Genomic DNA, 20,730 nt, shown 5'->3' on the forward strand with positions numbered 1-20,730 from the left:
GTCCCGTGAGTTCTTTGTATATCTTTGTGATCAGTCCCTTATCAGTTGACTGGAGTGCAAAGATTTTTTTCCCAATCAGTGGGGTGTCTCTCTGTTTTGGTTAATGTCAATTTTGCTGAGCAGAAGCTTTTCAGTTTGATGTAATCCCAGCTGTTTATCTTTTTCTTGACTTTAAAACCTGGAAACAACCCAAATGCCCAAAAATAGATGACTGGATCAAGATGTGGCATATATATATATACACAATGAAATATTATTCAGCAATCAGAAAAGATAAACTCATGCCATTTGCAGCAATGTGGATGGAACTAGAAGGAATTATGCTCAGTGAAATACGCCAGAAAGAAAGAGAAAAATATCGGATGGTTTCACTTATAGCAGGAATATAGGGGAACCAAATAAGACATCAGTGTAAAAAAAATGATAACAGTAATAACAGTAATAACAGTATACAACACAACAAAGCAAAAATGGACAATTATAAATCAGAGACATCCTGCAGGGGAGGAGGAGGGAGAGGGATCAGAGGGAGGGAGGGAGGAGCACAGGGGACTGAGATGATGGTGCACGGGTGCATTGGTGAAGGAAACTATGGGGACTGCACCTGAGGGGTGGGAGGAAGCAAATATTGTTTAAAAATGAACAATGATGTAAAAATATAAAAAAAATTAATATAAAAAATAAACCTGAATAATCATTTCTGCAAAAAGGAAAAAAAAAAAAAGAGAGAATCTGCATGTTCCCTGACACAGAATAGCTTCCAGTAAGTGCTACTTTCCTTAGCAAGTTCCCATTCAGTGTGATGATTTATATGAAATTTAAGAAGCCCCAGGGAGTTATGTGACAGAGGAAGCAGCCTAAAGTCATAAGATATAAACCTTAAATTCATAAGATGCTTTTATGTGAGTTATGATAGTGCCTGGTTTAATAGAATTTACAATTTAGCCATGAATTTTCTTGTCTTTATAAAACTGAGTTATCTATGATAAGGATTTTATCTTGTCACATAAGACAATGTATTTATGATTATGAAGGAAATACTTTATATTTTATTAGAATTAGGATCATAGATTCTCTGTATATCATAAATTGTCTTGCTATCTTCCTTCTTGAAGAAGGACTTCTCCCTAAATATTGCTGGCCTCTTGCTCTGAGCTTCCCTGACACTCAGTGGGTTATCTGGTTCTTGAATACAGCTCATGGTTTAAGTTTCACACATTGTTGAAACTCATCTAATAATCAAAAAATGCAGTTCTTTTTCCACTATCTTCATCCGAGTCCTATGGTGGTACTAATCTGGGGAAAAGTGTCATTTCTGTAGAGTTCGCGTTCTCTTTTGTAGATTATCTCAAAGCCTATCTTCATCAGGTAGGAACTGTTGACTGGTAGACCTAAGCCACATTCTCCAGTATTGGCTCTGTCAGTAATAAAAATGAAATTCTGTCACCATTTGTTAAACCATTGTGTATGTACTTTTATTGAATCTACACATTGGTCAGAAAAGAGATGCTCTTTTTCCCACTCAAACCCCAACACAACAAAAAATGAAGATCAAAGAGGTTGAGGTACTAATTGGTTCACTTAGTAAACCTGAATATTCAAGCACAAAATCCTGAGCTCTTTGTGATTTATCACCCCTTGCAATTAATCACATGCTGCATTTATTATCTCACTTTCATATATACATTATCATAGAACCTTCATTTGTTGTACCATCACTTGCTAGTTCTGTGATTTGGGGAAGTTACTCAACCTTTCAAATCCCAAACCATCTCAGTTAATAATGCCTATCTCACTGAGTTATTGAGAGAATTTATAGAATAGATGTAAAACAACTCTTTGTGTTCCTGATTTTCTTGTCATCTTGTCCCTAAATGTGCTAGGTCACATTTTTAAAAATCTGTTTGGAACTTGCAGATAGTGTTTCTTTCTTTACCCTTTTAAATATTTAGGGAAATTAGCATCACATTATAATTAATAGAAATAAAATACATAATTTTTTATCAAAGTTTTAGAATTTCTTGAGTACACAATAATTGTATTCTGCACTTAAATGTTTAATAAATCACACTTAGCAATCAATATGCTGCCACATCTAAAAGAGCAGTAGAACCCTAGATGTCTTTGGTAGTAATTACTGGTTGTTGGCAGAATTTGGCGATAACTTCCAATGATCCATGCCCTTGTACAATCAATATCTTCTGTGTGATTTGCTGCGAACCAATCTAATATGGCAAAGGAGGAGTGATTGTGCAGATTTACTCAACATCCCCAATCATTTGATTTTGAGTTAATCAAAAGGGACATTATTCTAGGTAGGCCTGTCCTAATCAGCTAAGCCCTTAAGAGGGATGGAAGTCTGCAGTTGAAAATTCCCTCTTGGTCTTGATGTAAGCTGCCGTGTTGCACAAGGACCATATGATTAGAACCTGAAGGCAACCTGCAGAGCTGAGAGTGACCCTTGAGTGACTAACAGAAAACAGAGGCTTTAGTCCCCTAGCCATAAGAAACTGAATTCTGCCAACAACCTGAGTCTTGGAAAGATCCTGAGCTCCAGACAGGAAAATCACAGACACACTAATACCTTGATTTCAGCCTGTGGAAAACCTGAGTAGAAAACCCAGCTAACCCGGACCCAAGTTCCCAGCCCACATAAGAGGTGAGATAAAAAATGGGCATTGATTTAAGCTACCCTATTTGTGAAAGCTTGCTATGCAGCAATAAAAATTAATTATTATATATAAAATCAATGGTAACTTGGCAAAGAAATGTCACAAAATGTACTTCCATTAAAAAGCTTCCATACGGGCCTCCCCGGTGGCGCAGCGGCTGAGCGCTGGGTTGCGAAGCTGCCCGCAGCCTCTGCAGCACCGGTTCGATCCCCAGCTGCTCCCCGGCCACCAGAGGAGGGTCCCACATGGCGCGCAGACCTCTCCTGCCGCCCACTGCTCCCCTCAGCAGTGTACTTCGGTCCTTCTGCCTGCTCTGCTCCCCGCTCTGGCTCTGGTGAATTCTCTCACCCTCCTGCGCTTCTGACTGTACCCGTGCTTGTATGAATAAATAAATAAATCTTTAAAACAAAAAAAAAAAGAAAAAAATAAAAGAAAAAAAATAAAAAACTTCCATAAGCACGGAGATAACTTTGCAGTGAAACAGGAGAGCAGAATTAACATAAAAATTGGTAGCTGTAGAGGATGAAGATTATTGAAGAAAAAAGAAAAAAATACTAGAAACTGGCATTTTTGCAGAATTTGAAGGGATCCCCATAAAATAACAAAAAAGATTTCATAGCAGACACAATGTGTTGTTAAGACATGTAAAGTGCTCTCCCACCCTAGTTCAGTGAATGGAGTGATAAGGTAATAAACTTCAGGGACATAAAGAAATTACTTGTTCCTATATATAAGGTTGACTTGATTTTTCTCCAATTATTTAAGTATATTGCCCAGAAAGAAGAAAAGGAAAGATCTGAATCTCAAAAAAGATTGAAATCTAAACAAGAGTTGTTCAAATATTCTAATCTACCATGAAAAAGTTTTAGGGGAGTGGTTAACAATTGATTCTTTTTTGTCGATAGAATTTTAGTCAAAGGAAATGATCATTATGATGATTGTAATAGTAGCCTTTCCTTTTTTAAGAAAGACCTAGTGTCTAATTTATATACAGTAAAATTGGAACTTTAGTTATACAGTTTTATGAGTTTTGGCAAATGTGTATAGTTGTGTAACCACATTAAAAATCAAGATACGGAATGTTTCCAGTACTTCAAACTGTTCCTGTGTGCCCCTGTGTAGTCAAATCTCCTGGCCCTGGCAACCACTGATTTGCTCTCTGGTTCCTATAATTTTTTCTTTTTTTTTTCCAGAAAGTCACGCCACTTGCTCCTTAGGCCTGTGGCAGGAATATGCTAAAAAGCTTGATGAGAAATAAAGGTGTGTCTGTGATTTCTGCTCAACCACTAACATGTAACTTACACGGCAGGATGGTTGGAGCGGTGACACAATCAAGGAGAAAGGATCTGAGGCCTTTTGAGCCTGGCTTTTTTCACTCATTATAAAGTCTTTGAAGTCAACCCAGGCTGTGGCATGCATCTGTAGTCTGTTTTTTTCATGGATGAGTGCTATTCCTTGTATAGTTACACTACTGTATGTTTATCTGCACATGTATTGATGCATAATTGGGTTGTTTCCACTTCTAGCTGTTGAATAAAACTGCCATAAGTATTCACATACAGGTCTTTATGAAAACAGGCCTTTTTTCCCCCTTGGGGTAAATACATAGTCATGAAGTTGGTGGTGATGTGGTAAATAATGTGTTTAAAATGAGAAATTGTAAAACTGTCTCCAGAATGGTTTTTAATCACACTTGACTTTTAAAATAAGAAATAGGCTAGCTATATTGATGCTGCATATCTGCAACTGTGGAACATGGAATAGCTTCCTAATCAAAGTAGGAATTGTCTAGGTAATGCCTGAAGAGTGTGGGTGGAGTTGGTATACAGGACACTTGGGTTGGAAATTTAGCTTGCCATTCCACCGCCTTCCTCAGTCTCTCTTTCCTACCTCTTACAAACAGATGAGTCCCTCTGGGTTTAGGCCCCTTTCTGCCCTAATTAACAAGCCATCAGACAGAGGCAGGAAGAACTTAGTGTTTCAGGGAAATTTTGATATTACTTGGTATTTATGGATCCCTGGGTGACTGGACAGGTCACTCCAGCTGCCAGTTCCACCAGGGATTTCTTAGCTCACTGCTGACCAGTGTACCATGCTCTTCTCTGAAGTTTGTTTCCTGCTGTTTGTGTGCCCTGGATCATGAAGCTGGACCTTCAGCATTGATTCCACTCCATGTTTCTTGCTCTCTTCCCTCTCTTGTTCCCTTTGGACCTCTAGTTCTGACTTACCGTTGTTATTAGTCTATTCTGCCTAAGAGCTGCACCTATGCACTAACCAGTTCACACTTTCTGTTTCACTCTAATGGGCAAACCAAGCCTTATTACAGTAAAGCTATTATTTGTCTAGAAATTCAGCAGTGAGAAAATCGTTCCAAGGGAAGATATTAGACACTATAAGCTTTCTTTCTTTGTAATTTAGATCTAAAGCAAGGATGATTTTCCTTTTATTATTTGCACAGGATAATTGATTCTTACACCCTGGGAAGAAATTTGTTAAGCAGCATGTGGGGGACATAAGGGTGTATCTGATATCCCTCTTCAACAGCTCACAAGTAGCTACAAGGCAGAAATTTAGAGGAGAGGCATACACAGCCGAGGAGAAACGGGAACATTGTCAAGGATCCCAAGGCACTTTACAAGATGTAAAGGATTCTTTAATTTTTCTTGTATCATTCTAAAAAGGTAGAAATGCTTACACATTTAAATAAGATTCTTGGGAAACTTATGCAGCATTCACTGAGAATTCTAACAACTCTACAGTTTGGTTTATTCTAGCCTTACACTGCATAGAAAACATGGTCATTTTTAGCCTCTTTCTTCTGGCCTGTAAACAATTTAGAGATAGAGCTTTTCATTGAAGTAATGAATGGGAGGCTTACTGAGTTCCAGCACTTAAAATTAATGAATAATGAATGTGAGAGCTGGCACTGATGAAACACAATGAAAACAGTTTACTATCATTTCCCTGCTGGGACTTGGGCACAATCCCAATGCCACAGTTGTATGCCAGTGGGGCTTTGCATGCTCTGGTCAACACCAATCTCTAAGCCAAGAGTCGACTTGCCAGGATGAAGATTAGTCTCGGCACAGTAAAGGAAGGGGGAGATCAGACCTCCTATAGTTAGGTCCTTCTATGTGGGGAGTAGAGGACACAGGTTTCCACCTAATATTTTATCTGGAAGAGAAGCTATCCACATACAGAGAGCTAAAGCAAGAAGGCATATGGCCAGCAGGATGTGTGTGTCCCAGAAAGCAAGTGTAGCAGTGGGCTAGCAAAGTGGGAGGCCAGCCAGTGTAGGAGAGATTGGTTAGAGCAGGCTTCTTGGGGAAGGTGGGGCTTGACCAGACCCTTAACCACCTGGATTGGTGGAAAGAGAGTAAAATCTGCTGCTGAAAAGAGACTGTAACAATGGTTTTGATATTTGAGTGTTTATATCTGAAACATAGGCAAAGTAGGACATGATAATAATAGAGAAATCCATGAAAGTGTGGAGATGAGCTATTCAGTTTGAAGAGTGTTGTTGACTAGGGAACCTCGAGAATTAGGGACAGACAATGAAAGCTCTTTAATCTAACTTGCTAAGCAGGATGGGCAAACCCCAAACATCTTGCCTTCTATTAGCTCTCCCACAAGGAATAGTATCCCTGATAAGAATTTAGTGTAGAAGATTGTTGGTTCATGTTGAATGCTAGTTTCTTCTTCTTTTTTTTATTGTATTATTATATTTACATTTTGTTCATTTTTGTACAATTTGATATCTCCCCTCAGGTGTATTTACCCCATAAATTTCCCACCACCAAATCACCTGTGCACCATCACGATAATCTCTTGTGCTTCCCCCTCCCCACCATTTTGAGCTCTTTCCCTCCGCCTCCCCTTCTGTACGTCTCAGATTTATAGTCCGCCTGCTAGTTTTGTCTTTTTTTTTCTCTGACACCTTCTTTGGATCCCCTGTTTTCCTCCTATAAGTGAAACCATCCAATATTTTTCTTTTCTCCTTCTGACTTATTTCACTGAGCATTAACCCTTCCAGCTCCATCCGTGGTGCTTAAATGCTAGTTTCTTTACAGACATCCTCCATTTGAGAATCTCTCTATGAGATACATGAATTGTTATTTTAAACTAAAAAATATATAGTGCCATAACAATGAAATATTTAGGCGATAACCCCAAAAGGGGAGATTATTGTTATGTATATATAGCATAGTCACTCTGTTTTGGATGAAAATAAGAGTATAAAAAAATAGCATGAATATTTGAAAAAAAAAATACTCATCTCCTTTGTACCGTTTCCTTCTTAGAACAGAAACAAAAGCCTGTGCTTTAAAATATTGGCAGAACAATTTTATTTGTACTGGTCATTCTCTGAGTTACAATCATTACTTGATAGTGTTAATTCTTTTGTTTAGTACTTTTCTTAAAAATCACAGGAAAAACAGTCTGTTCCCAGAAATTGTGTCCTTTAATTTCATTTTACGTGTGCTGTGATTATTTTTAAAATGGCCTTTTAAATAGAGGACATGAACAGGTCATTGGAAAAAAAAAAAGAGCAGTAAAAGGGGCTAATAAAAAAATCGTTTCCTTACTAATATTCAAAGACATGCAAATTAAAATAATAAGGTACCACTTTACTTCTCAAACTAATACTTTTTAAATTGTTATGTAAATTATATGGTTAGTATTGCAAATCAATATTCCTTTTTTGGCAATTGATGTACAGAGTAGAAACTTGAAGAATGTTCTACTTGACCCCGCATTTTCACTTTTAGATTTTGCTCCCTAAAACTCTGTGGTCTTCAGGTAGAAAGTTTGACAAGGCCCAGAGGTATCAGAGCAATATGAAGTCAAGGAAACACTGAGTTCTCTCTGGACTGAAGTCATTTTCTAAATTTCAACCACATATTATCAATCGATCTTCTAAGTCAAATTTGTTAATCACAAAATGAAATTAAAGGACACAGTTTCTGTAATTTTTAAAGAAAAATATTAAACAAAAGAATCAACACTAACATGCAGTGATTGTAACTCGATTGTACCTCTGGATCTGATATTGAATCAGATTTTCAGCCATGATATGGCTTCTCCCAACTTCGTAGTAAAAGACCTATGAAGATTTGGACACAAACCAAGTTTGACAGATACCTAATCACCAAGACTACTAACTACTAGGTCTGTTGCGCTAAACCAAGAAAAAACTTAAAAGAAGGTGTTTCTTATTGAACAAAACAACCCTCCCCAGTTGAAGCACATTTGAAGGAGCTGCCTAGCACCATGCTGATTCAGAGACCAGACATCTAGGCTGTCAGAGCTTCACCGTGTTGTGTGAGTAATTACTTTGAGCAGCTAGATTACTATTTCCCACTCTTCACTTTCCTGTCTTTTCAGATACAGAGAGTCCCAGAAAACTTTGAATCATCAAATCTTTAATTTGTTCCAAATAGTAACTGGCACAAGAAATTGTCCCAATTACTTTATTCCAGAGAAAGTCAGATAGACTTATGCTCACCATAATATCCATCTTCTGGACATCATAGATTAAACCCTGATGAGTCATTCTCACATGGCTGTTTGTGTGTGATCAATAGATCCAGGTGTAGATACAAATGATGACACAGGCGGCTGTAGATAAGGTATTGACATAGATATTCTACAACTTTACAAGTGCACCTGTATTTCATGTACATCTGGGCTCTCTCTATCAATACCTTATTGAGCTGTAGAGTGTAAATAAGTCGATACATGTGAAACTCTTAGAACAGCACTAGACACATAACAATCAATAAGAATTAGTTGGAGAAAGAGAGATACAAGGAGAATGAGCCAGACACAGAGAGGGAACCTGCTAAAAAGCATCATTTATTTGGAAGATGTCTTGGTCAGTTTGGACTATTAGAACAAAACTCCCATAGGAGGGACTGCTTACACAACAGACATTTATTTCTCATGGTTCTAGAAGCTAGGAAGTCCAAGGTCAAGGTGCTGTGGGATCTGGTGTCTCATGAGGGCACTCTTCCTGGTTTGTGTGTTTCTGACATAGCTGAGAAATCATCTCTTTTCTGTTTCTTCTTTAAAGGGACACTAGTCCTGTTCATGACTGTTTGCCTTCACAATGTGATCACCTCTCAAAGGTTCCCCCTCCAAATACATTGGAGGTTAGGGCTTCAACATATGAATTTTGGGATGACCCATTCAGCCCATAAACAGATAAGTTATAAAATACCAAGAGTTTATATCCCATGGAAGAAAATATCATTTATAATTGACAGAATTTTAAGATTAAATGGCAATTTGTAGCCTATGGTCTTTTTAAAAAACACTTTATTTTTACTTTTCATTTCTTGAACTCCCATATACAAAGGGACACAAATTTGACTGAAAGTTTCAGTGATTTTTGGATCAGGATTGTTATTTGCATTCCTATCATGATCCTTCTAAATCTTATGTTTGCAGAGATTGCACGTTATATTATAAATAGTTTTATATGCAGCATCAGAATAGATTTGCAACTAAGATTAAACAATCTTTGAGGGAGAAAGGACATATATTCTTATTTTACAGATAAGCTTCTGGGAGAGTTCAGAGTATCTTAAGTTATATAGCTAGAACGGGGTGGAGCTAAATCCTAAATGAAGTACCCTAGATTTCCAATTGCACTTTAGCTATCCACATCAAATCACAACAGATCAATCAACAGGCACTTCCTGACTTAGCATGCATCACTATTACTATGAATGCATCACTCACAACTGGCATACTCTTCTGCAAATCTCTGCCCTACAGTGTCTTTGTTTTTACCTTGCTGCTTTGATTCCTTGAGGAAAAATTACTGGGGCTGCAGGAATAAAGAACCACTTAGTTACATTAGAATTTAATGTCTCCTTCCCCTTTAAAAGAGTGGCTCTGTTCTTTGCAATTAGATGATCATTTTCCATAATGAAAATGACAGAGGGAAATAACATTTGGGTGATTGTGTTTCTTTACAGCACACTATTATGCCAATATGATGTCATAGCATTGTGATTTTTTATCTGGTTGTACTCTGAAGAGCACTGGCCACATCTGTCTCAACCCTTGCTCGCATCATTGCAGTGACTTTTAATAGAGGCATCCCTCTTTCCTCTGTTGTACAAAGAGCAGGAAACTGGTGCTCAATGGTGAAATAACTTATTCCAGGGTCACAGATAATTCTGCAATGACGAGACCTGGGTTTGAGTCAGGCTTTCCTTAAGTCAGTCCACAAACATGCAATCAGGCTTCCTGGGAGAAAGGCGGCATAGGCGTGTTTGGAGTCATGAATGGGCTTGCAAAGACTTAAGACTTCACCCTCCAACCAATGGCTCCTCACCATGTAAGCTGTGGAATCCACACACTGTCAGGAAGGGCCCACCTTGGGTGACATTCCATGTCATCCCTCAACACGGCTATGGGGTCTCTTTCTTCTGCTGTGTCCACTCCTGAGCTCCAGTCCATGGGAACCTGTTAGGTCACATTTATCTCACGATCTAGTGCTCTGTGCTGCTACATAAACATTGTAATTCCTGAAGTCCTGTGCCTTTACATCTTAATAAACTATGTGGTTTGAAATACCAACCAATAGTAATTGTTGTATAATAGACAGGCGGTAAGACGCATATCGCAGGTAAAGTAGAAGTGGTAAAATAAGCATGACTTTGAAAGAAACTGTCAAAAGACCATGGCCAAACTCGGGATATGAGACATAGCAATTCACTATCTTTCTGAATTCTGCTTCTCCTGATGTTTATTTACAACTCTATCCTCAGGAACTCCAAACACAAGTTCTAGTTGACACCTATGTCAGGGGAGAGAGTGCTAACCCAAGGTTAGCTACCCAGCACTCACAAATAAGCAGCAAATATCGTGCTGCTCGTACTTCTTAGAGCACAGCAACTACCTAAGAAAGAAATGGAAGATTATTTGAAGATTATTTGATTATATGTTGAATTGAATAAAATAACCTTAGCATCAACATTTTGCCTCATTCTTAGAATCAAGAGATTCTGATTAATAATAATAGGTGTTCATAATAGGAAGATTTTTTTCATTACATCTGAATGTAAACATTAGAGAATGTTACACATTTAATACATTGGAAAAGACTAGATTTCTAGTAATTTATTTTCCATTACTATGAATGCTAGGAATATGCCATACTTCATAGAATGATACAATGAAAATAAGGACACACATACAATTTATTAGGGAAAAATCTCAAACACATTATCTACCCTCCTTGGTACAGCTCTAGGGCATTATATGCCTTTTCATTAAAATTCTTCCTTCTCATTATTTTTAGCTCTTGACAATTGTTCTGCTTAATTAACTCAATCAATTGTGGATTACTGCCAGTTATGTTTGCAGAAACCATGGTAGTTATTAGCTCTCACAAATGCCAAAATATAACAGAAGCACCCGAGGACTGATAATTAAATGCATCTTTTAATTTCAACCTATAAATGGAATTTAGCTCACGTTAGTTGCAGGTCGCTGTCAATATGTAACCTCTGGAACAGCACCTTCCTCCCGACCCAAGTCCAGGTTGTGTGTGACCCATGAGGGGAAGTCATGAATCACAGTGAGGCTGACTCTTACATTGCCTCTGACACAGTATTTCAAACATTGTTGTTTCTTTGTAAACCATTCAAGAGCAAAATTTTAAGATCCTGAGGGAAGAATTTTTTAACTACTCTTTTGCCATAACTAAGAAAAGCATCTGGCACATAGTAGCTGTTCAATAAATATTTATTGGAACAATGAACAAATTCAAATTGCTTTTAGTATTGTCTTTGAGAGGATACTCATATTTTTTTAGGGTCTCCAAATATCCCATATAAGGAGCTATTTATTGAAAGTAAGTATTAATTATCAAATGAATAATAATAGTAACAACAACAACAATAATAATATTTACTCGGCCAAAAATAAAACTAAATAATAGGAAATTAATATTTTGTTCTTTGATTCTTAATATTCTTTTAAATCACAGCAATCATGGAACAAAATTGAATTTATTACCAAAATATTTCCATCAAAAATATTAGTTTCTTTTTCTCTCAGAATGATGTATTCTAGTCCCAGAACACATATGTTTTCATTATTCTTAATAAAATTGTACACTTATTTTTCAATATATGGAGTTCATGTCACATATTCTTTTCAATGATCTGATGCCAGTATGGCCAAGGAAGTCAAACACATAGTTCATGCAAGAGAGGAAGTAACAAAATCACTGTGGGTTACTAGTAATGGTTGGTTGAAAGTGTTTAATATTTTTAGCAGCTGAGATCTGTGTCTGCCCACTTACAATTACTATGGAAATTTAGTGGATATGCGTTTCCTTAGACACGGAACTTGCAAAGGGAGAGAAAAAAGATAATTACACTTGTTCGCATTCAAAATGAAAACCTTCCTTAGGAACATTATATCATTATTTGTCATTTTAAAGTCTGTATGTAGGGTACATGGATGTGGTTTGGGAATGTAATTAGACTGTTCTGTTAAAAACATTTAAAGGAACTTCTTTCTTCATCAAAGTTGCATTGCTAATTAACCTATTTATTTGATTTTGTACCATTTGATACACATCTAGAACAATTTGAGTTTAAGGTAGAGAAGAGTTGTCTCATCTACCTATGTCCCTTGTGATAACACAACAATGGCTGGGATGATCGAATGCCACTCTCTTGAATTCTGCCTCTTAACCAGCACCAAACTTGACAATGATTCAAAAGATCAGGCAAACAGGTCACAAATAAAATTACCTGTTCTTAGAGAAGCCTGAGACTACAATGGCCTAAAATGGCCCTAATGCTCATGTTGTAGGGTGAGCTTTGGCTTCTATTTAGCAATATATGTGGAGACATAGTTCAAATAAAGAGTAATTTTGGATGGAACATCTGTTCTTCACATCATGGGCTAACTGTTTATATTGATCATTCTACATTTTGTAGCAAATCACAGCACCCATAAATTTCTAGATTATAATATACTTACAATAAATTTAGTTACAATAAATAACTAAAATATAATTTAGTTATACACAGAGCAAGATAGGTCTTCCCCCAAACATTCTATAACTATAGACTTTACCTTATCTTTCCACTCCTAGTAAATCTCTTGCACACCCCAAAGAAAGGCCATTCAGAACTGATTCTTGACTGGCTCCTGGGAGATGAGCTCTGAATCTTCTGGATATCCTGTGGGATATGAACTTTTTTGTATGCTGGGCCTTGCTGGCTTGTTTGTCCAGATAGATTATGCTAACAGTGTCATCTATGGTGAATGCCTGTTTTTTTTGAGGAGGGGGAGGTTGGAGGAGGCAATATCAATTAAAAATTCTGGACACCAAAACTTGCTCTGGTTGGGGGTGCCCCACTTGAGCTGGTCATCATTGCTGGGGGAATGGGGTGTGTCTCTGCCACTCTATGGCAACAAGACCGGAAGCTCATGCTTGATTTCTCCTGAACTTTGCCCTGTGTGCTTTCCCTTTGTGCATTTAACCTGTATCCTTTCACTTTAGCGAAACTGAAACATCAACATAACAGTTCTGAGTACTAGCAAATCAACCAGGATGAAGATGGTGGGTTTGGGGAACCCCAATACCACAAGTTTACAGAGGGACTGGAGGATTTTCTTTTCTTTATGATAAAGGGAGAGAAATTTCTCTTCCTACCATATAGAGTAGAGCTACAAACCTCTATGTTGCTATCCCTCTAATCCTTTTTGTTTATACTCTGTCTCTGGAGACTTAAGCCTTCATTTAAAAATCTGTTAAAATTTTATTTCAGGGCCTCCCCGGTGGCGCAGCGGTTGAGCACTGGGTTGCAAAGCTGCCCGCAGCCTCTGCAGCGCCGGTTCTATCCCCGGCTGCCGGGCGAGGGTCCCACATGGCGCGCAGACCTCTTCTGCCACCCGCTGCTCCCCTCAGCAGTGTGTTTCATCAGTCTGCCTGCTCTGCTCCCTGCTCTGGCTCTGATGAATTCTCTCACCCTCCCGCACTTCTGACTGTACCCAGTGCTTGCATAAATAAATACATAAATAAATAAATAAATCTAAAAAAAAAATTATTTCAATAGATGTCCAGTTAAATCACCTGGAAAGTTATATTCTTCCTTAAACTCAAGGTACTTCCTTTAGCTATTTGATCTATTTTGTTTTTTCAGATAATTCTGCTATTTTTAGCTTACTAAAATAAATAGAATAGTATTGTGGTTATGTATCCAGAGGCTAGTAGGGTACTTGTTTATTGCAAACAAACTAATATATGAATTCTAAGTAGTAATGTCTAAATTTCATAAAATGTATATAGTAGAATGACTTTCATAGACTTATCTTTTGTAATATTATAATATCTTGAGAAGTATTCCTGAAAAATCTGTTCAAGTATTAGTCATCAATACCTATCTTTGGGGCCACCTAAAATGAAAGGATATGTCTATTTTTCCTGCAACAAAATATTCTTATATTTTTAGAAATAGCAAGAGCTATTCGAATGAGAAGTTTTATTTCTAATGAAAAAATTATAACCTCTTTTTAAAAGGATGTCTAGTTTAACCTGATAATAGTAACATTGCCCAGATCACTAAGGGATGCTTCAGAATAAATTACATTAGTGTTACTTTGGTGTCATTTTTTATCTATAACTTTTTTTTTTTTTTTTTTTTTTTATTTTTTTTATTGATTGATTGATTTATACATACATGCATACAAGCACTGGGTACAGTCAGAAGCGCGGGAGGGTGAGAGAATTCACCAGAGCCAGAGCGGGGAGCAGAACAGGCAGAAGGACTGAAGTACACTGCTGAGGGGAGCAGCGGGCGGCAGGAGAGGTCTGCGCGCCATGTGGGACCCTCCTCTGGTGGCCGGGGAGCAGCCGGGGATCGAACCGGCGCTGCAGAGGCTGCGGGCAGCTTCGCAACCCAGCGCTCAACCGCTGCGCCACCGGGGAGGCCCTATCTATAACTTTTTATAACAGATCCCATTGATTTTAATTTAGGGATGATCATTTTAGACATAAAAAAATCAGACAGTAATTTAATTTTACCTAAGTGTTTTTCAAGTTAGGTCAGTAATAGTTCAATATACAAATTGCCAAGAATAGTCTCTTAATTTCTAAAGCTCATTAATATTTTATTGGAATATATGTGTATTACATTCAACTAATCCAGATATTCTTTTATAGAAAGATATTTGATGACTAGACAAATATTTAACCAGATGTACTACTTTCTCTTGAGCTTTTCTGTACAAGTAAATAAGTTTGTGGAGGAAACAAAAGCAGTTTTCATAGTAGGTCTTAATAAATATTTTACAAATATTGACTTCATAGTTCCATAATAGAAGCTGACTGGATATGGGAGAGTGAGTAGATTTAGTTTATTAATATATGCTCATTCATTGATTGTGCTCCAAACATCTGACAGAGGCCATGCAGTAGAGTTACGCCATGATTAGATACATTGGACTCCCAGTTCCTGCTACTTCCCCTCACATTTTCACTTTTACCCATAAGGCAATTTTTCCTGTTTTTTAAAAAATATATATTTTATGTAATACACCCAACTGCTTGGTGAGTTCATACTACAAAACAAATAAAATATCCTTTCCCTTTGTCATATTCAAATTCTATGAGAAAACAATTTACAAGTTCATATATTGTACATTGAATTTCTTTAACTAACTCATCCACTCATGGCCTCAATTCCACTTATAGCTGAACTATTCCTAAATCTGTTGTTAGAATTCCTGTCAACTCCACTCTCCACTTTTACATTCATTTTTGTTCTCTAATTCTCCCTACCTGCCACCTGTATGTTCTAATGTTACTGAAATGCATTATAAAGAGTTAAGATTTTATGGTTTCAGGTCTTATGTCTAGTTCTTTAATCCATTTTGAGTTGTTTTTTGTGCATGGTGTGAGGTGGTAGTCAAGCTTCATTCTTTTGCATGTAGTGACCCAGTTTTCCCAGCACCATTTATTGAACAAACTTTCTTTGTTCCAGTGCATATTCTTCGCTCGTTTGTCAAAGATTAGTTGACTGTAAATCTGTGGGTTTATTTCTGGATTTTCTATTCGGTTCCATTGGTCCATGTGTCTGTTCTTGTTCCAATACCATGCAGTTTTGATGATGTAAGAATTATATAAAATAAAATATTAATTAAAAAAACCCAAGAAAATAGCTCAAATGTATGAATAAAAACTATCTTTCCAAAAAAAACCCCAAAGAACATGGTATTATATAGATGAGTTCATTAATAAAGATATGTTAATTTCTGGAAAAAAAAAGAGTTAAGATTAACATCTCCCTGCTGCCCCCCACCCGACCCCCGCCAATAATACACTTTGCTGTCTTCTCATCATGGCTTTTGGTTTCAGAGACTTAAAAAAGTTTTTTAAAAACAAAACCCAGAAAAAACAAAAAACCCTGAAACCATCATCCCTTTTATCTTCCAATGCCACTTAGTGGCCACACCTTGTTAATATTTTCTTTCACATTTTCCTGAGCTCCCTTGCTGTGAATTTTCCTGTTTATCATTTTCCTCTTCAGGGTTTTCAGCCCCACATCACCTTCCTCCTTCTAACAGATACGCCAGAGCACATCATGCTCTCCCAACCTCCCTCCTCTCTGCCTTGAATGCCCTCTTCAGTGCCCACTGCCTCACAATACCCACATTGCACACTTGTTCTGATGTTTCCTCGAGAAACCCTCTCTCCCAACCAGGGCTAAGTGGACCTCCACTGTTCCTACTGCTCCCTCGTGGGAACACTCTGGAGACAGGACAGGATTGTTTTCTTTACAGCTTGCTTCAAAGTTTTCCTCTTACCAGCTCCCTGGCTCCTTCTCACTCCCTCCGTCCTACACAGAATCAACAGAATGCTTTTTCCGATTAAACATTTTCACATCTTAACTTTGCAGTTGGTGTGAGACTGGCAACCACGACATTCCAAATCCCTATCTTAGCCAGGTAATGAGGGACCCCCAGCTCCTGCTACTTCCCCTCATCTGACTCATCAATAAGGCAGTTTTCTTCAAGTTTATTTATATACATTTTATTTAATACACCCAACTTCTTGGTGAGTTCATGTTGCAACACAAGTAAAATGCCCTCTCCCTTTGTCATATCATTTAGGAAGCTTTGCAAATCTCCCCAGCTCCTGAAAACATTTTTCAAGCAACAGCCCCAAACTAATCACTAATCAAACTCCCTCACTCTGCAGCTGGTAGTTATTTTTATCATACATCATTTTGTCTATGCTGATATTTTTCTTGTGATACAAATTCTGTATCAATTCTGTGATACAAATGACTCTAAATGACATACATATGTATGTATATACATATATATATTCTGTTTCTTTGTTTTTATTAATATTTATTTCCAACAGTGAGTTTTGCTGTCTAGAAAGTACAGAAACTAATAACATATAGTCATATCTCTCTAAGTCTTTTTTTTTTTTAAAGATTTATTTTATTTTATTTTATAAGCACTGGGTACAGTCAGAAGTGAGGGAGGGTGAGAGAATTCACCAGAGCCAGAGCAGGGAGCAGAGCAGGCAGAAGGACCGAAGTACACTGCTGAGGGAGCAGCGGGCGGCAGGAGAGGTCTGTGTGCCATGTGGGACCCTCCTCCGGTGGCCGGGGAGCAGCCGGGGATCGAACCGGCACTGCAGAGGCTGTGGGCAGCTTCGCAACCCAGCGTTCAACCGCTGTGCCACCGGGGAGGCCCTCTCTCTAAGTCTTAAAAGTCTTCATCAAATTATCTTCAAAGTTCTTCCAATTTCTTAAAATTGTACAAAAAAAACTATGTCAAAATTTTAAATGTTCTTTCTTAATCTGTTCCCAAGTTAAAGGGTCATTCCTTTCCTTATCTAGGTTAAATTTTTCTTTTTAATGTTATTTGATGCATTTTTCAGAGCATATGGCTTCCTGCACTGAAAGACTTAAAATAAATCCTTCATGGATATGTCATACTGCCTGAATTGTGACTAATTCTTTAATAAGAATCTCTTTTAAAAATGTGATTTTACCAAGAAGTTCTATTTGTGGAAGAATGAACGAGAAGGCACTTAGTAGATGTGTGAATTTCTATATGAATACTAAAGTATAGGCTATAGGGATGGGATAGGATAGATAACAGGCAAGGACATAGATGTGGAAGCAGAAGACCCAAACTGAAGTCTTCACTTGCTGCTGTATCTTCTGCAAGTCACTTAGCTTTTTTTCTGAGTTTCCTCATCTTAAATGGATGCCTTATGTATTTCATAAGGTGGTTTGGGGCACCAAGATATTTTGCATGACATGAATTTGTATAGGGGACTTACAAAATTTTTACAAATTTTATAGGATAGGCTTTTGCAGAGTAAAATAAGTGTTACTGTGGTCAATTTACTGTAGTTATTTAATCCATGGTATTGGCTAGTCCAATCAAATGTTTTCCACATGAATCTCTATCTAAAGAGTAGTTGAGATTTTCATGCATAAATTTATTTTTATTAAGGCAATAAAGGTTTATAAGTTAGATTTAAGTATTGGGAAGAAGTTGAAATTTTTTTCAAATAAAATATCTGTAGTATTTCTAGAGATAAATGACTGTTCCCAGAATTTCTTGACAGAAGAGCAAGTTAATTCTGAGAAAGCCATAAGATTTTGAAAAGCCAAAATTGAGTTTTAAGTGCAGAAAGGATTACCTGTCCAGTGAACATCTGGACAGAAATCCCTAAAGACGCCACTGAAAAAATATTAGAAAAAATATATCTGTACAGTAATGTGTCAGACTACAATATCAATCAATATCCAATAGTCTATTGTGCTCCTATATGCAAATAATAAACTAGAAGAGAAAGAAATTGAGAAAAACAATCCTATTTACAACTGTATAGAAAAAAGTTATGTACCTAGGAATAAACTTAAAAAAGAGAGTGAAGGACCTATACAACAAAAATTATAAGACACTGTCAAAAGAAATAGAGACAAACACAAGAAATGGAAAGATACTCTATACTCATAGGTCAGAAGAATTAACATTATTTATTTATTTATTTATTTTTTTTTTTTAATTTTTTTTTTATTTATTTATACAAGTACTGGGTACAGTCAGAAGCGTGGGAGGGTGAGAGAATTCACAGAGCCAGAGCGGGGAGCAGAGCAGGCAGAAAGACCGAAGTACACTGCTGAGGGGAGCAGCGGGCGGCAGGAGAGGTCTGCGCACCACATGGGACCCTCCTCAGGTGGCCAGGGAGCAGCCGGGGATTGAACCGGCGCTGCAGAGGCTGGGGGCAGCTTTGCAATCCAGCGCTCAACCGCTGCGCCACCGGGGAGGCCCAGAATTAACATTATTTAAATGGTCATTTTACCCAAAGCAATATACAGATTCAATGCAATCCCTACCAAAATTTTAATGGTATTCTTAATGGAAATACAGCAAACATTACTGAAATTTGTATGGAATCACAAAAGAACTCAAATAATCACAGCAATTCTGACAAAAAAGAATGGAAGTATTATGTTCACACACTTCAACTTCAAATATTACGAAGAAATAGTAATCAAAACAGTATGGTATTGGATAAAAAATAGACTCACAGATCAATGGAATAAAATTGGGAGCCTAGAAAACTATATGGACAGTTAATTTATTAATAAAGGGGCCATGAACGTACAATGGAGGGGCGTGTTTTAAAACTGCTACAGATAATGTGAAAAGGGTAGAGAGGGCAGACTCCTACCTTGCAAGGATGAGTTGGGGTGTTGGCTAGCTCTTGGGGGAAAAGTTCTCATTATTCAAGGAAGAAAAAAACTTGAATATTTAACAAGGCTTTCCATATTAATACTTATAAATGGAATGTAATAGAGTATATCAAAGTATTCTGTAATACCAAATTCACTGACATCATATAATTATGTGCAACAGCTGATCAAAATTTCTTTGAGGGTCTCATCTCATTTAATTCTCAAATGGAAATTGTGAGGTGAGTTGTTATCCTATTTATTTTTAAATAGTTCCATCATTATTTATTGAACTAACTCTGGTTTATAAAATGATATAGGTTACAGGTACACATCATTATAAATCAACACCTTTATCCAGTACATTAAATTCGCCTCAAAAAGTAACATTCCATCCTTCACTATTACAGTTGACTCTTTTACCCAATTTACCTACCCCCACTATAGGATAACAACTCACCTCACAATTTCCACAATAACCTTCTGGGAAGGTTATTAACAACCTTCCCAGATTAAGCAGTGAGAAAGTGGCATGTGAGGCACTAAACGCCAGTGGAGACAGAAGCTCTCTGCTAGTGGTGAGACTTTTCCTTCTTAGAGACTCTGGCAGATACTAGTGATTAAGTGGCCAGGCTTTTTCCTAATGCTGTCTGCTTTCTTCCTGAGTTCCGGCTGAAAGCCCATGAGACAGCTTTGGAGGCCCAATTTCTTGTAACTTTCAAAATCTAACAATTCCATACTCAGGGAATCATTGCCAACTGTTTAAGGGCTTTTGCTATCTGGGTTTGATGAATGGAATTCAAACTTGGGTAAAATGGAGAGATGCTCTGTTAAAACATCTGAAAACATGGGGCCTCCCTGGTGGTGAAGAGGTTAAGACGCAATCTATGAAGCTATCTTCAACCACTGCAGTATGAGTTCAATTCCTGGCCAGAGAGGTGACCCACATGGTGTAGCAGACCTCTTCTGACTCTCCTGCTGCTCCCCTCAGCAGTGTATTTCAGTCAGTCTGCCTGTTCTGTTCCTCACTCTGTCTCTGGTGAATCCTCTCACCCCCCACACTTCTGGCTTGTACCCCATAAATAAATAAATCTTTAAAAAAAATAAAACAGCTGCAAACTTACATCTTCTACCTACCTTCAAAATATCTGCCCCATTATTTAAAAAATTGGGTTCTTTAATAAATGATGTGTATTAACTGGTTAGGTACATAGGTGAACTGTTAAGTGGCCATTTGAAAAAAAGTTGAAACTTTAAAATGTTAAATATAAAATGAAAAGAACTAGAAAAAGATCTGGTGAAAAGAAATTCTA

At 37.4% G+C, this 20,730-nt stretch overlaps 1 protein-coding gene across 6 annotated transcripts in view; it reads left to right on the plus strand.

The window, feature by feature from the left end:
* PIKFYVE (phosphoinositide kinase, FYVE-type zinc finger containing) overlaps positions 1-20,730 on the plus strand; it is a 106,701-nt gene that overhangs the window by 85,099 nt on the left and 872 nt on the right. For 4 of the 6 annotated variants that reach the window (XR_008553643.1, XR_008553645.1, XR_008553646.1 and 1 more), the window contains one exon: positions 3,866-4,055. The exons of the other annotated variants lie outside the window; for them this stretch is intronic. The gene's annotated coding sequence lies outside the window, so the exon portion shown is untranslated. Of the gene's footprint in view, positions 1-3,865; positions 4,056-20,730 lie in introns of those variants that run through there. 6 annotated transcript variants of the gene reach the window in all.

Source organism: Talpa occidentalis, unplaced genomic scaffold (genome assembly GCF_014898055.3).
Source record: "Talpa occidentalis isolate TD23 unplaced genomic scaffold, MPIMG_talOcc4v2.1 talOcc4.3, whole genome shotgun sequence".
In the NCBI taxonomy this organism is placed as follows: domain Eukaryota; kingdom Metazoa; phylum Chordata; class Mammalia; order Eulipotyphla; family Talpidae; genus Talpa; species Talpa occidentalis.